Below are 6,908 nucleotides of genomic sequence, written 5' to 3'. Positions count from 1 at the left end.
CCTTAGCATTTTCTGTGGTGCTATGGTCAGTAGGTTTCTTTCTCTTTCTTTCTTTCCTTCCTTCCTTCATTTCTTTTTTAATGGTAGCACTAGGATTTATTTTTTTAATTTTAATTTTATTTTTTTAAAGATTTTATTTATTCATTTGAGAGAGAGAGCGCGCACAGAAGCAGGGGGGAGCAGCAGAGGGAGAGGGAGAAGCATTCTCCCCACTGAGCAGAGAGCCCAGCATGGGGCTCGATCCCAGAACCTGGAGATCATGACCTGAGCTGAAGGCAGACGCCCAACCATCTGAGCCCCCAGGTGCCCCAGCACTAGGATTTATTAAGTTGTGTCTTAGTACAGGCACTGGGGCTTGCCCCGGAAGCTCTTGATATATAAAGCCCAGCTGTTTTTCTAATTCTTCTTGAGCAGTGACACCAGGAAATTGACAGCTAAGTGGATGTTGTACACAAGCTCCTCATCAGTCATCTTTATGTGGCCAATGGCCAGTGGCAGATGCAGCACCTTCTTCATCTGGAATTTGATTATGGACTTCACTTCATCCACTTTGGCCACCATGTTCTCATTGTGGGTCAGCAAGGAAGGGAAATTGCCCGCCTTATTCAGGCCTGGGCCGAGGATTCATGGGATCTGCTTGATCAGAGATTCTAAAGCCAAAAAGGCATACTTCTTGGCCAGCTTCTTGACTAATTTTTTATCCTTGGTGAGTTTCTTCAGCACTTGCATGCCATGTGGGGAATATCCACAGCCTTGGCCTCATCACAGAGCTGCTAGTCCCCCAGAACACATATGGAGAACTTGGGGCCTGGACTGGACTTAAACCTGATGGTGCCAGAGAAGCGTTTGTCCTTCTGAAAGTCATAGTTCTTCAAGCCGATCTGCAGCTCCACCATCTCTTAAAACTTCCAGCGCTTGCACTGGTTCCCATGTAGGACTTCCCACACAGCCTAGTATGGGGTATGGGAGGAGACTCTGCTGCTCAGAGTGCCGTGCCACAATAACCAGAAAAGAGTGTCACTAGGCTTCTTTCAGCATTAAAGAGAGACAGTACAGCACAGAAATACAAAGCGAAGATTCTAAAAACAAACTGCCATAATTCAAATCTCAGTTCTGCCACTGACAAATTATGTGAATGTCAACAACTCACTTAAGCTCTTTTGTGCCCCTGTTTCTTCTTCTATAAAACAGTAGAAATAATTATACCTATATCAAATGTTCTTGAGGATTAGAAAAGAATATATATGTATGTATACAGATGTATACATATATATACATAATAAATATACATATATACATAAATACATGCATATATACATATACATACATATGGTATTAGTTCTTTTTTTTAAAAGATTTTATTTTTTTATTTGAGAGAGAGACAGAGACAGAGAGAGCATGAGTGGGGGGAGGGGCAGAGGGAGAGGGAGAAGCAGACTCCCCACTGAGGCGGGAGCCCGATGATGGACTCCATCCCAGGACCCTGAGATCACGACCTGAGCAGAAGTCAGACACTTAACTGACAGCCACCCAAGCATCCTGGTGTTAGTACTTACTCTTAAAAAAGGAGCCATGTATTGTTCCGTAGTTATTAGAAGATATGGAAAAATGAAACTGATCCCCACGAGCAGAATACTACACAAAGTTTTTCCAGAGATACAAGTGGTAGATTTTACATTTGTACTGTGCATCTTCTAGGCCAGCTCTCAAACAGACTTTCTGTAGGGCATGCTTTATTTGAAGATTAAAAAGTAAATATCAAGGGCACCTGGGTGGCTCAGTCATTAAGCCTCTGACTTCAGCTCAAGTCATGATCCCAGGGTCCAGTGTCCGGCTCCATGCTCAGCAGGGAGTCTGCTTCTCCCTCTCCTTCACCCTCTGCCCCTCCCCTGGCTTATGCACACACACTCTCTCTCTCTCTCTCAAATAAATAAATTTTTAAAAATCTTAAAAAAAAAGTAAAATTCAATTAACACAGCACTAACATGTAAACAATGTCCCCTACATGATTTTTTCAATGTTGAAAACTCTGTTTTCCCAAAATGTGGTCAGAGATGGGGTGGAGATGGGAGTTAGCATATTAAATAAGAGTGATAAACATTAATTGAGCCTCTACGAGATTAGCACATTTCATTTATTCTCATTTACTGCCCATACCCATCCCGAAAGGTTAAATATTATCTTTTACAAATAAGAAACCTGATATTCAGTGAGGTTAAGTAAATAATTCAAGGTCACATAACCAGAGAATAATATAATTGGGAGTCGAAGTCATGTTTATCCAACTGCATAACATAATCGGGAGACCTAACATTTATTTAGTGCCTTCTGCATATTCTGTGTTAGGGGCTTCATAGCACTATCACCCATTGGTGGCCTAACAGCCGATTATGTAGGCACTATTTATATTATCATTCCATGGATGAGGAAATTGAGGATTGGAGGGGTTGAATAACTTGGCCCAGGGTAGGAGATTCAGAGTCTGTTTCTTACATAACATGGGATTATAAGAAGCAATCATATTTTGATGATGAACTTTGATTTTTAAAAAATCATTTTTAAGAAAATATTACATATTCTTATGATACATAAAAAAAACTAAAACTGGAATTTGTGTAAAGTGCTTCTTAGTTATTACAATACTGTTGGAAGTCCTGAAATACCCGCACATCATTTAAATGACAAAAATTAAAGGATGGCTTGCTCAGGATGTAAGATATAGTTTGGTGTATTTTCAAGAAGGAAGAGAAATCTCAAAGATCTCTCATTAAAAAGAAAGAAAAGGGGATGCCTGGGGGCTCAGTAAGCTGCCAACTCCTGATTTTGGCTCAGGTCATGATCTCAGGGTCCTGGAATCAAGCCCCTCATCTGGCTGTACGCTCAGCTCGGTGTCTGCTTCAGGATTCTCTCTCTCTCTGCCCCTCCCTCCCTACCCCAAGCGCTCTCTCTCTCTCTTTCTCTCTAAAATAAATAAATAAATCTTTAAAAAGAAAGGAAAGAATTTCTTCATTTATTGATACTTCAGAAAATAATATTTAAAATATATTTTATAAAAGTAAAAATGGAATAAGCTGGTTATAAATGCTTTGTATTTAAAAAAATTTTTCCTCAGGGGGCACCTGTGTGGCTCAGTCAGTTGAGTTTCTTCTGACTCGTGATTTTGGCTCAGGTCATGATCTCAGAGTGGTGGGACTGAGCCCACCTCAGGCTCCCCACTCAGCGGGGAGTCCACTTGTCCCTCTCCCTCCACTTCTCCTCCCTCTCAAGTGCTCTCTCTCTCTCTAAAACAAATAAATGAAATCTTTTAAAAAAAGATTTTTCTTAGGTGAACTGTTGTGATTATGGGATATTGTCTTAAGAACAAGGATAATGCTAAAAATCAATTGAAATATATAACCTTTGCTTTACCTTGAAATGTTTTCAAAGGGGTATTTTAAGAGAGCATTGAAAACCAAATTGTTTGGCTTCTGAATATATTCGTTTTGCAATAATAGTTAAATAGGAAATTGCAAAGTATGAGACATACCATTTTGCCATTATGATGTGGTGGGTAACATAAATATCCTTCCCAAAGTTAAATGAACATACAAAATTAAATGATAATTCTTTTGTTCGGCATCACTTTTTAAAAATGTACGGGGCGAGTAGTGTTTCTCATTACACTTAATATTAGAAATCAGATTTTGAATTGAATTTGTCATTTTAAAGATGGCAACTGGTAATAAATATCTTTCTGAAAAGTGTATCATTTCAGAGAGTGGCAGAATGTTGACTATAAAAACTATTTCTATCTTGCTTTAATGTAGGCCTAACATAAGAAGAACTTTATTGTGCTCACATTAAACATTTTATTTAGACATTAAACAGAAGTTTTCTGATGTCAAGTCTTTACCAAAGCTGAATAAAAGCTTGTTTGCAATTGTTTGGATGAAGCTTTCTTGTGCCAATGTCATAATAGATCTCTTTCCAGTGTGCTAACTTCTGAATTGCAAATTTTTTGAAATGTGTTTTAGCTATAATTCACACTTGCAAGAACTAAATGAATACAATCACTTTTCAGCAAGTGAAAAACCACTTACAGCTCCTATTGAACAAAAATATAAGGTGTTTGTTGATTATGTTAAAATTGATCATTCTTATCTTCTGGAGCTACAAGCTTAACTGACTGTTACTATCAAAGGTCACGAGTAATAGGATTGAATTTCAGACTACTGTATTAAGAATGTTCAGGGTAGGGGCGCTTGGGTGGCTCAGTCACCTTAACGTCTGCCTTAACGTAACTTAAGTGTTCGCCTCCCTTCCACTTCCCTCCCCTCCCCTCCACTCATGCTCTCTCTCTCAAATAAATAGATAAAATCTTAGAAAAAAAAAAAAGAAGAAGAATGTTCAGGGTAGAGATTAAATTTACTAGTATAACTGGAATTCACCTTAATTGTGACTTCTCAGGATCTAGCTTTGTAACGTGGAGTAAATAGAGTTAAAGCAGCTTGTGGACAGCATTGAACTACGTCCATGTAGTGTGCTAGAACAGTTAAAGACTTGCCACTATAAGTAAATGCTCTATGAAAATAGTCTTGTTGTTTAACATTTGGAAATAATGTGGTCCATCAGCCAAGATCAACATATTAAACTTTTACAGCATAATCTTTCCAAATAATCTGTATCTACAGATTCAGTACAATCGCAATCAAACCCATTCAAGTTATTTTGTGGATATCAATGAACTGATTCTTATTTATGCAGAAAAGCAAAAGAGGGATGCCTGGCTGGCTCAGTAGGTAGAGCATGCAACTCTTGATCTCGGGGTCATGAGTTCAAGTTCAAATTGGGCCTAGGGCTTCCTTTAAAAAGAAAAAGAAAGATACAGATAGCCAACACACTATTGAAGGAGAAGAATAAATTTGAAAGACCAATACTACCCAACTTCAGGACTTACTATCAAGCTATAGTAATTAAGACAGTGTGGTTTTGGTGAAAGAAAAGACAAATAGGTGGATGGAGCAGAATGTAGAACTCAGAAATAGACCCACATGAGTATCAAGTGATCTCTGACAAAGAAGCAAAGGAAACATAATGCAGCAAAGATAGTCTTTTCAAAAAACAGTGTGGGAACAACTGGACATCCACATGGGGAAAGTGAATCTAGACACAGAACTTAACACTCTTCACAAAAATAAACTCAAAATGGATCACAGACCAAAATGTAAAACCCAAAACTATAAATCTCCTAGAAAATAACACAGAAGAAACTCTAAATGATCTTGGGTACAGCAGTGACTTTTTTGACATAACGCCAAGGGCATGATCCATGAGAGAAATAATTGATAAACTGGACTTCATTAAAATGAAAAACTCTGGTCTAGGAAAGACATTGTCAAGAACATGAGAAGACAAGCCAAAGACCGGGAGAAAATATTTTCAAAAGTCACATCAGATGAAGAACTGTTATTTAGTAACTGTTAAAACTCAACAATAACAAAACAAACAACTACGTTAATAATGGACCAAAGACCATAATAGACCCTGACTAAAGAAGATATGCAGACGGCAAATAAGCCTATCAAAAGATGCTCCACATCGAATGCCATCAGGGAAATGCATATTAAAACCACAGTGAAATATCACTACGCACATGTTAGAATGGCCCAAATTCAGAACACTCACAACACCAAAATACTGGCAAGGATGTGCAGCAACGGGAGCTCTCAGTCACAGCCGGTGGGACAGCAAAATGTTACAGTCACTTTGGAAGACAGTTTGGCGAATCCTTCCTCTTTTTCCCAGCTTCATTGAGATATCACTGACATATAACATTGTGTAAGTTTGAGGTGCACAAGGTGATGAGTTGCTATATGTGTATATTGCAAAACGATCAACACAACAAGGTGAGTTAACACATTAATCACCTCCCATAGTTATTATTGCTTATTTTTGTGGTAAGAATCTTTGAGATTGGGCACCTGGGTGGCTCACTCAGTCGGTTAAGCGGCTGCCTTGGGCTCAGGTCATGATCCCAGGTCCTGGGATTGAGTCCCGCATTGGGCTCCCTGCTCAGCATGAAGACTGCTTCTCTCTCTCCCCCTGCCCTTGCCCCCTGCTTGTGCTCTCTCTCTCTCAAATAAATAAGTAAATAAAATCTTTTAAAAAAACCAGAATCTTTGAGATTTACTCTCTAGTAAACTTTCACATTTATAACAGAGTGTTGTTACCTATAGTCTCCATGCTGTACATTCGGCCCCAGAACTTTTTCATCTTATAACTCTTACTTTATGCAACATTATACTATTACTTTGTCTTCTGTGTTCAGGGGTCTTCTTTCACAAATTCTCTCTCCTTCTCCATGTAGCATTCCCCAAAGGTCTGTTTTACCTTTCTGCTCTTCTCTCATTCTGTACATCGTTCCTCAGACATCTTACCATACTCACAACTTCATATAGCATCTTGTTGCATATCACTCCCAACCTAGATCTCCAGCTCACTCTCCCACCCAGAACTTCAGTTCAAGATGAATAAGGGTCCATTAGACATTGCCTCAACCAGTAAATCAAAGAAATGACATGTCCTCCCCAGGCATATTTTAACTTCTCATTTCTCTGCTTTTGTTTGCATTGCAGTAACTTTCCGATTTACCTCGCCAGGAAATATTATCAGTGAGAGCTTTGACACTTTATCCAAATCCCACATTCATCAAGTCCTGGTAATTCATCATACTGCCTCTTAATTCATTCTTCATTCTTAAGACCAGGACAGAGCCAGTGATAACTCATATTTCTTCCTTGTGCTTTACTCAACCCCAGCCTCCGTTGCAAGCCGTTTTATTCACCACTAATGGAGTTATAAGGTTAAACCCCTGCTTGGATCACACTGGCATACTATCAGAAGAGTATCAAAGGCTGAAAAAATGTCTA

At 38.9% G+C, this 6,908-nt stretch overlaps 1 pseudogene; it reads right to left on the bottom strand.

Annotated features, from left to right (window-relative positions):
• Positions 1-336: 336 nt before the first annotated feature.
• Positions 337-6,397, bottom strand: LOC123787639 (large ribosomal subunit protein uL1 pseudogene; annotated as a pseudogene).
• Positions 6,398-6,908: the final 511 nt, after the last annotated feature.

The sequence above is a fragment of the Ursus americanus genome, chromosome X (assembly GCF_024610735.1).
Source record: "Ursus americanus isolate L20-20 chromosome X, mUrsAme1.1.p, whole genome shotgun sequence".
In the NCBI taxonomy this organism is placed as follows: domain Eukaryota; kingdom Metazoa; phylum Chordata; class Mammalia; order Carnivora; family Ursidae; genus Ursus; species Ursus americanus.
This window is presented reverse-complemented; position numbering and strand designations above follow the sequence as displayed.